Source organism: Sus scrofa, chromosome 7 (assembly GCF_000003025.6).
Source record: "Sus scrofa isolate TJ Tabasco breed Duroc chromosome 7, Sscrofa11.1, whole genome shotgun sequence".
In the NCBI taxonomy this organism is placed as follows: Eukaryota; Metazoa; Chordata; class Mammalia; order Artiodactyla; family Suidae; genus Sus; species Sus scrofa.
In genome coordinates, this window is record NC_010449.5 from 7,836,188 (window position 1) to 7,846,766 (window position 10,579).

The window sequence follows — 10,579 nt, forward strand, 5'->3', positions numbered from 1 at the left end:
ACGCTGTGACTACACGTCCGTGGAATTTGGGGCTGTTGTTGTTTGGACTTCTGCCCCCTGTTTTCATCCCTAAAAATGTGGATTTGATCTTCCAGCCTCATGCCTGTCATTCCTTTCTCACTGACATACACTAACCACCTCCCCCGGGCTGCGCCTCATAACCACCGGTCTTGCCCTGCGGGCTGGTTCCCTCCCCGGGAGGGTCCGTGTGAGGGGTCTCCCCCCTGGTCAGTCGTGGGGGAGGCGCCTACTACTCTGTTCACCAGGCTCCTCTTAGCCAGTGCAACTGCTTCACCCGGGGAAAGGAGACAACCCGCCAGAGGTCAGTGCCCAGGAAGCCTGGTGATGCTCTTTACGGATGAGGTGGAAGCCCTTGTTCTTGATGGTTTTCCCATCCAGGAAATCTCTGAGGTGGACGCATGAGCGCTAAGGGAAGCTAGAGGGAACCCTAGGGCTTTGTGTGCCCCGCGAAGGTTTTACCTCCTATTTCGATGCTGGGAGGCTTCGGGTTCCTTCTAACAATGAAAAGTTCACAAGCATCAAGACAGAACCACGCAGGATGGTGCCCTCGTGGGTGGAACCAGGTCAGGGTATGTCGCAATCCTTACATCCCTCATCTTCCTCTTCCTCCATCTTTTGCGTGTGTGTGCGCGCGCGCATGTGTGTGTGTGTGTGTGTGTGTGTGTACATGTACATATATTTATACGTGTGTGTATGTATATACATATATACATATACATGTCCTTACAACTGATTTAATTTGATTTACTTTGCTCTACACCTGAAACTAATACAACACTAAGTCAACTGTACTCCAAGCAACTTTTTTTAAAAAAGTTATTGCGTTAAAGAGGACAGGGATTTTGGTCCTTGGTACCTAGATGATCTGAAGGGACTGACGCCACCAGAGTGGCACGATGATGCCAAAGCAGAGAGCTGACCCTGCTGGTCTTGGTCCCCTTTGCCAGGGTCCATTCAACACCTGGGAATGGCTGGTTCGGAGGCCCCAGGATGCAATCAGAAGCTGAGGGTGGACAGCTGTACAATGATATCGGCTACAAAGGGCAGAAAGAAGAGAGACTCCAAACAGCAGAAGGGTGAAGGACTGCAGACCCCAGCATAAATGTGCTCGAGACATTCAGAGTTGGGTCACGGCCACAGAGCTCCGTGAGGCACTGAAGTCGAGCCCTGGGCCATGTCCACTGAGGCAGAAGGAAATCCCAGGGCAAGAACCGTTCTGGGTGTTCATTGTCCCCTGTCCCAGTGACCTTCCCACACCTGCTAGGCAGCACGCTCATGTTCCCAGACCCGCCTGCAGAGCTGCTTCTGCAGGAAAGCCCGGAGAGCCTCCTGTGAAGGTGCCGTGGGTGACGTCCCCTGACCTGCGGTCCACGATTCCCCAGCAGCCCTCCCACGGCCCATGGACACTGCGATTTAGAAAGAGAGCTTGGAGGCTAGCGGAGGCACCCGAGCCAGCCTGATTCCGCACTCGCTGATAGTTATTCTCGGCCTCGGCAGCGCAGGGTTAAGCTTGTCAATATCCGTGCTGGCTACAGGGAGCCAGAGCCTCACACAGAAGGTTAGAGCTCCGGACACCTTCAGAGGACACCTGGAGGACCAGCTGATCATCTGCCCAGGACCACACTGTCCGAGTCAGAGGTGGGAGCAGAACCACGGTCTCTTGGCACTGCTCTCTTTCCAGAACTCTAAGCCACCGTCGCTGTACGAAGACCTTAACTCACTGAGTGAGCCCAGAGGTGGAACTCACGGCCTCATGGATACCAGTCAGGTTTGTTACTGCTGAGCCACAATGGAAACGCTGAGAACTGTATCTTGAAGCGTTATTTCTCTGCATTTATAATGTGTTCTGGTCACTGCAACCTCTCGTCAAGTATTTGCCTACCAACAGCAATAATGAAACTGTTGGCTGCAGTGGAGAGATCTTCTGAAGCGAAATAATAATACTAAAATTAATCATAATGCTATTACGGGACAAACTATGGATAAATCTCATTAGATTCCAGCAGAGGCCAATCCATTCCTTTTTCTTCCAGAAAGCGGGGAAAACCGTGGGTAAAGGCATGTAGCTTTTGAAAGGACTCAGTGTGTCACGGCAAGAGCTTAGTAAGAAGATAACAGCAAAATTAACTTCAACCAGAACATGAACCACCTCATCAAAAGTGCCCAGGCAGCTCATAAAGAGGCAGAGCAAGAGTTAACTTCCCACTAGGAGAAGGAGGAGGGTGCAGAGTTGTGACTCCTTAAGGCCACAAAGTCAGAAGGTGATTATCTGCACATCTTAGAAAAACCCAGGAGAGGCAGCTAGTCTATTCAAGGCCTACTCTTTCTCCCACCCTCCGTGGGATATTTATCTCCAGGGCAGGAAAGGTCAGCACAGAAACACATCAAGGAGAGATAAGAGAGCTCTGTCATTCTATACCCAGCGGCATGGTTCGTCTCCAGAGGGTGGCAGTCAGAAATGCAGCTAGAGCTTGGCAAAGCACCAACGCAGTTGGGGCAAGAACCTGAAAGCCAGAGGAACTTCAAACAATTATAGTCCACCTCGTTCACCTTACAAATGAGAAAAATGAGGCCCAAGAAGTTAATAATTTGCCAAGTCATCTGACAAGAAGGTCACAGAGCCAAGCTAGGAATGCAGGCCTCCTTCTCTAGCTCCAGAAGTAGGACGGTATTTAATAAAGTCAGACGCGTGTGCTACGAAAGCTGCGGATCTAATCAGCACTGGAGATCTCGCTTGGAGTCATGAACCCTACCCAAGGGGCGCTTCTTGGAGCCTCGATCCCACCCCCTCTTCCCTGACACTGTCCTGGCTTCCATGATTCGACTTCCCGGTTCTCCTCTTCCCTCGCTTTCACGACCTCTCGTCTTCCTCTTCTTGCACAGACTAATTTTTTTCCTATTCTTTTAGAGGCTTTATGCACCTTTCTTTTCTTTTTTGGGGGGTGCCGCACTCGCAGTGTATGGGGGTTCAGCAGGCTAGGGGGCGAATCGGAGCTGCAGCTGCTGGTCTACACCACAGCCACAGCCACACAGGATCCAAGCTGCGTCTGCAACCTACACCACAGCTCATGGCAATGCAGGATCCCTGACCCACTGAGCGAGGCCTGGGATCGAACCCACATCCCCGTGGATACTGGTTGGATTCATTTCTGCTGCGCCACAGTGGGAACTCCCTCATGCACCTTTGTCTTCTCTAGGAGCTCGCGCGCTACAGGAAATCGCAGCCATGCCAAGGGCATCTAAAGGCACAGGTAAACGTCAGACCCAGAGCGCCAGCCTAGATGTTTCCACTACACTCCAGACCCATGCTTCCCATTGCCTAATGAGCATCTTCACCTCTGCATCAACAAGTGCAAAACCCCCTTCTCCTGTCCTCTCTTAGTCACCAGGATGCACACCGCTGCCCACGGTCAGAGCCTCAGAGGTTCGCTGAGTCACTTCACAGCCTGAACCCCAGTCGGAGGGGACCTGCTCTCCCTCCGCACTGCCACGCCTCGCGCGGGCCCCCAGCAGCTCTGTTGGGGGTGGGGGGAGACGGCAACTGCTTCCCAGCTGGTTTCCCTGCATTCCACCTCTTCCCACCTCGAAACCCATCTTCCACCCAACCAGAGGCGTTACCTTTCCCAAGCCTCCCTCATGGTTTCCCTTTCTGGTTCTCTGTAGCAGAATCTCTTACATGACCGCTCGCCTTGTGTCACTCGAGGCTAGGAACTCACGTGCGGGGAGGCTGCTCTTCCCTCGGCATTTTCAGAACCAGGGCCTGAATCATACATCATACACACTCTTTAAGGGTTCACTAACTTGAAATGGATTCTGGACTCTGATTTCCCGGATCGCTGCAGAGAGGGTGACATGGTTTTCTCGAGACGCTAGCAAGATCTTTGGTTAAAATGTTCACAGAGACACCGGAACTAACCGAATCAGATAAAGAAATGGTGCGTCCAAGTCACGCAAGCCTGAGGGCCAGAGAAGGTGGGAGACGGGGAGCAGGAAAGGGCCCGCCCCTCCCTGTTAAAACAGGATGGTGACGTGGATGGGGAGCCTGCATCTAGTGTCCACAGCACTGAGCAAACAGGAAGGCCAAGGGGAGCCGGCCAGCCCAGTCTGATTAAATACAATGGCCCCTGCAAGAGCCCTTGCTCCTTTCAGGGGAGCAGCCCACATCTGGCGGCAGGACACTGAGCACCACTCGGCTTCAGCGGGACGTTTGGGTGGTGCTGCTCCTGGCTCCCAAGCTCTGGCTGAGGACTGGGAAGAAAACGCTGCGTCATCTTACAGCAAGCACCGCGAGGTCACACGACCGCTTCCATACCACCCGGCTGGCCCCTGCCCTTTTTTCCCATTGCTATCAACATGTCAGGAAAGCTTATTACTCCTACTGCCAGGGGAACTATCTGCTCTTCCAAAGGCGGAGAGGTGTGACTTATAATTTCCATGACCATTCATGCTGTTCTCTGGAGACAAATGAGACGCAACTGCTGGTGTGTCCCCCATCTCCCACCCCCACCCCGCGACATAGCATCATCAATGGCCCCACTTCCTCTTATTATTTTACTTCACTCTATATTTATCACCCGGGAGCTCCTGCCAAGGCCTCAGGGCTGCCACATTCTCAACAACGTGACTTTCCTGCACCCAGCCCCCCAGACACACACACACACACACACACACACACACACACACACCCACACACACACACACGCAGTCAAAGAGGAAATGGCCATTGTCAAGGACACTGGTTCTAAAGGAAGTGGCTGAGGGATGAGTATCACCAAGGTCAGTCTCAGGACACAGTGGAAAGGGAAAGAAAGGACCCTGCGTTTTTATGTCTGCCGACAAAAGTCGGCTTAGATCTTTTCCATTACGGTTTATTACAAGATTTTGAATATAGTATCTTGTAATCAACTATCATGGAAAGGAATCAGAAAAAAGGTATAGCTATAAACATATATATATATAACTGAATATATATATAACTGAAACATATATATATACATATATACATATATATATATATATATAACTGAATTACTTTGCTATACCCCTGAAACTAACATAATATTATAAATCAACTATACTTCAGTAAAAAAAGCCAGAAGAATTTAGCTTCAGGAGTTCCTGTTGTGGCTCAGAGGGTTAAGAATCTGCCTGTTAGGATGTGGGTTCGACCCCAGGCCTCACTCAGTGGGTTGTGTGAGCTGCAGTGTAGGTCACAGATGCAGCTCAGATGTGACCCCTAGTCTGGGAACTTCTACATGCCATGGTTGCAGCCATAAAAAGAAAAAAAATCAGCCTCCATCTGAGAGCCATCAAACCCCTTCGGCTTCTTTCTATCATCGTCTTAAGGATATAGGGGGACGTGGAATTTCCCCAAAGAAGGAAACAGCCAGAGTCAGAAGACATGGGTATCTACAAGTGTCTGGATTTTCATTCTTGGAATACTTGGTTTACACCTGGGTTCTTTCATTGGATGATATCCGGAATGCTGATTTTTTTTTTAAGAGTTGAATCCTCTGGAGATTGTTAAGGAGTAGACACAAAGCCTTCAGGCTGAGGAGTTAGAAAATACGATGCAGAGCACACTGAGGTTTCTTTCTGAGCAATATTTGTCAACTGCGAGCCGACACACTTTCGCTTACGTGATCAGCACTGGCCACAGAAAGGCAGCAGGAGATCTGCGCGGTCCCGCTGGTCCCTAGTCATGCTGAGCCCTGGAGACAAGTGTCCAACACCTGCCACCAAAGACCCCTCTGGCGCTGAGGCCACATTTCAGCATTGATTTACATTTTCTGGAAAGTGCTTCTAAATCCCTATGGTGGCCACAAAGCTTACATGAGTATCTTGGACTCTCTCTAAATAGTCAAGTCATTGACTCTGCCCCAAGTTCTCACATTTTCTAAGATTTTCCAGCTTTGTGAACGTTAGCCCAGCTTTCTCTTTTGAGCATTCCTGAGTGGGGGAGGCTTTAAGAAACGTGACGTGAGGCACTCATCTCCCAAAGGTCCTCTCTGATGTGCAGCGGCTCTGACGTGCCCGGATGGGGCTGTGCCAGTCTGCAGCTCCCGGGTTTGGGGATCTTAACATTCCTTCCACACTGGCCTGTTCCTGTGTGACAGGGGATCATTCAGAGCTCAGCAGTTCTTTGGTGGCTCCTACACCAAAAGGACACGACTTCTGGAGAGTTGATGATGAGAGGTGATGCTCCTTGCAGATTTGGATAACTGGATCCCAGAAAAAAGTTTCTATGGGATCAGATGTGGTAACACGATATGAAGTATTTCTTCAGGTGCTGGGTTCCTGCCCTAGAATAAATGCCACACATTCATCCTTGATTTAAGGTCGATGCAGGACAGAAACATTCATATGGTGGGATTTGTTTACCAAGAAAGCACTGAAAGCTTAGAGCAAAGCCTCTATCTCACAGAAGAATAATTACCAGTGGGTGGTTAGGAAGCATGTGTGTCCATGGGTTTGTTGTGTGACTTTACGGCCACCCTCTATTACTTCTTGGCTGCTTGTGGAGGAGGAGATAATTGCTGACTGTATTTGAGAAGAATAAATCAGCTTTTCCTCACAAATCTGATGATCATCAATAGTCCACGGGTTTTTAAGAGTTCAATTCTCTGCCCTTTTGTGTCTTTGAGGTTTTCTTGAGCGATTCCCGAGGGGCAGAAAGAAGGTGGGAGAACACACAGGTTCCCGTGGGCGCCTAGAACCAGAGGTCACTCACGACGTGACCAAACCCACTTGGCTAAGAAGGGATCCTAGTGACCATTCTAATCCAACAGTCCTGTCTTACAGCCCGGAGGGTCTCCTACTAGATTGTCAGCAGAGCCAGGACAAGCATCTGGTTCCCCTCGTAATCTGGGATTTTTTTTCCACTGGACAAGGATGTGATTCCCAAGAACCTTCTCCAGCTTAGAATTTAGTGCCGTTGCTATTAAGCCTTGGAATTTATAAGCATTTGTCCCAGGTTGCCTGGTTTTGATAGATTTAAGTATTGGCAAAGGATCAAAAACACAGGGCAGGCACAAATCCTTTTCAAGGGTCCGTCCCTAGATAAATCTGACAGGCGCCAAATAATGACGAAGCCCTGACACCCACTCACCCAAAAGATAGATTTTATTAACAATAAAACAACCATCTGGATTCCAGCCAGCATTACAGCGCTGGCACCGAATCACATTTATCTGCCTGTCTAGACAAATTCCTCTAACATCCAGGTACTTGGGGAAGTGAAAGAAGAATTAAGTTATAAAGGAGTAGGAGACTCCAGTCCACAAATAATATTACAGTCTGTTCCAAAAACCGTATTATTCCTCAATAGTCAAAACACACAGTTCATAACATCTAATGAATTATCTGACAGAAGGGAAAAAAAGATCTATTTTACATTCCCAGATATCTTAACTTTCTGCACCAAGGGATGCAGCGCCTAACGTATGAAGTTACATCAAAACCCACGAATGCCAATGTGGACACATACTGGCAACGCGCATCTGCCTTCCAGCCGGAACCCACCGAGGTAGCCTGGGTACCACTGCTCACTGCAACTCTTCTCGATGACCCCTGACCTAGGCTTGCTGCCTGAATGCTATTATCCTACTTAACTTGTGAGGTCTTCCTAGAGTTTTTAAAAAATGGATTTGTACCCTGGGCTGAGAGGGTATATGATCACATACCATCTGCACTGCGACTGCAGAGTTGTCTCCAGACAGAATCTTTGTTATTATTTATTTTTTGCTTTTTTAGGGCCACACCTGAGGCATATGGAGGTTCCCAGGTTAGGGGTCGAATCGGAGCTGCAGCTGCTGGCCTACGCCACAGCCACAGCAACCTGGGATCCGAGCCGCATCTGCGACCTACACCACAGCTAACGGCAACGCCAGATCCCTGACCACTGAGTGAGGCCAGGGATCGAACCCACATCCTCATGGATCCTAGTTGGGTTTGTAACCTGCTGACCCCAGTGGGAATTCCTCCAGACAGAATCTTCAGAGATGCTGCAGCTTCTCAACTGGAAGGGAGAGGAACAGGGTCAGGAGCAAGTTGGGGAGAAGAAAACCTCAAAATGAACTTGAAGAAAGTGTTGGGTGGCCGGGGATATAGACAAGCTCCTGCTCCACACACACAGGACACACCAGTTTGTGAGAATGACATAGCTGTCTTCAAGGCCTAAGTGCAACATGCAATATGCATCTAGAACTGGGTCTTGAGGAAAGCTATTTCATATATTTTTATCTTATATATTTACATATTTTACATATAATAAGAAGACTCTTAGGAAAATGAAGCCAAAGGAAGACGTCCGAGAATTCAGGTTGCCTTAGAGACGGTCTGGTGGTTTTTCCTGTGACCTCGTGAGACCCTGCGCTTCTCAGTATTTTGTGGTATTTGCTTGAATGAATGGGAGGAAGCTTTCTTTTGGTTGGGACCTGTTACAGTACGTCCAACCTCAGCCACGATAAAATGATGGCCAAACAGTTCTATGGTTGTAGTTCTGTACTTCCATCACCTGAGACCCGTAAGCAGCAAGGCAGTTATTTTTATGCAGAAGGAATGAGGGAAGATTAGACCAGCGATTCTCCACTGGGGGTGTGTGTGGGGGGGCATGGGGGTTGGGGGGTGGGGCTGTGTCCCTGAGAGGTGACATTTGGCAATGTTCAGAGACATTTTTGGTTATTACATGTGTGCGTGCGCGTGCACACACACACACACACGCGCGCACACACACACACACACACGCACACACACACACGTGAGCTCTTGTTACTGGTAGCTGCTGGGTAGAGGCCAGGGAGGCTGCTAAACTTCCCACACCACACAGGACAGTCCCCACAACGAAAATGATCCAGCCCTAAATGTCAACAGTGGAGAAACCCTGGATGGAGGTATGGACACAAAGCTGTTACATTCATGGATCAGAGCCCCTCTCCGTCCTCATCTTCTAAGACTTACGGCAATGAAATCACTGCCTTCTGTGCCTCTGTCTGCCCCACTTGCAAAGCGGGGATAATGAACACGTTCTTTATAATAACACCATGAGGAGTCAAGAAATTATATATGCAAAACGCTCTGATTTCTTCATAAGAAAGGGTCTCTGTAAAATCAAAGCACAGTCACGATTACTGCGCTCTTAGGAGCCCATGAACTCATGCCTTAAGAACGGTACTCCTCCCCCTCAAAAAAAAATTCCTCCGGGGAAAGAAAACAAACCAGAAATGATCTCATCATGATTACACCTGCCACACCAAAAAACAGACACAGTTTAGAGAAACTGAATTCTTTCCCGCCAGCAATGAAGTAAGCTGCGTCTGTAATTAAGATCTTAATAAGGGAGGCAGGAGGCTTGATGAGGACGCTGCAGGCTGTGAAACACGGAGCCCTCCTGCCAGGTTTCCACAGAACAATTGAAATACAATCCCCCTGGCTGCTGCAAGCTCTCAGGTGTTCTCTGCACGATCCATATTTCAAAACGGGCTCTCCTTCATTGCTAGAGATGCCTGTGTCTACCAGGAGCAAGGAAAAGACGACCTTATCATTTACAAGTGAATGTGGAAAACTGGCCTGAGTCTACTTGAGAAGAAGGCTCTTAGAAAATTTCCTGATAAAAAGCTGAAAAAAAGCCAGAGAAAAGGCTGGCATAAGGCAAAAGAGATAACGCCTTATGCTGATGGATCCCTGGGACGACCATGTGTTCCTAAACTTTCCGCGATGGTCCCAGTTTCAAATATCCCTCCCACGGTCAGACCATCTGTCCCACTTTTGGGTCCATGAAACATGGATACACACTCACGGAATGATACATATTTTAAACAAAAAATAAAAGATAGGCATCCAAGTATGTGCCATGCTAATGAGCCTGCCTTGGCCGAATTTAGGATTTGGGGGGGCGGGGGGAAGATAGGTACTGCTAAGAGTCTTAGATTTAGCCAATGGACATAGTCTCTCCTTGACAGGATAGTCTTTACAAGGAAAGGAGATATATGGCAAAGGCATGAGGGCCCCTGTGAGGTCGTTGAGAAAGTCCAGCTTCGCAGTGAATGCCGTTGGGCTAATGTATTCCCAGCTCCCTCTTCGCTTTCCCCCATTTAAGGGGATGCCCATCACACTTAGCTCTCAGTGGAAAAGGATGGAGAATCAGGGAAGAGCCCGGGAGTTCCATCCCAGAGGAACACTCAAGGGAAAAGCACTTCAGGATTTTGCCCTGTCAATGCTTTCGTGATGGTCCTGCAGCACAGCTGGTCCCCTTGGCCATTTCCTGCTAACTCCAAGTCATGCCAAATGACTAGGAACCACAAGAAAACAAAAAGCAGCAACAACAACTAGCTCATCAACAGACCCTGACATGTCCTATTAGACACTAAAGACTCTGAATTCCAAGAAAGCTGGAGTGTCTAGAAGTCCACTTTACTGCCTTCCCAGCGTGCTGGCTTTGCTTCTTACGGTTCTTAGGGGCTGGGGGCTAGAATCCCAGCTCATTCTTTCAGAGAGTACAGAGCCTGGGGACAGAGGAGTCTGAGTCCTGAGTGAGCCCCATCTCCCGTGGGAATGAGGT

At 49.0% G+C, this 10,579-nt stretch overlaps 1 protein-coding gene across 5 annotated transcripts in view; it reads right to left on the reverse strand.

Moving 5' to 3' along the window:
* The window catches only part of NEDD9 (neural precursor cell expressed, developmentally down-regulated 9), a 286,512-nt gene that overhangs the window by 29,146 nt on the left and 246,787 nt on the right, over positions 1–10,579 (reverse strand). The window contains exon 1 of one of the 5 annotated variants that reach the window (XM_021100186.1): positions 3,640–4,521. The exons of the other annotated variants lie outside the window; for them this stretch is intronic. The gene's annotated coding sequence lies outside the window, so the exon portion shown is untranslated. Of the gene's footprint in view, positions 1–3,639; positions 4,522–10,579 lie in introns of those variants that run through there. 5 annotated transcript variants of the gene reach the window in all.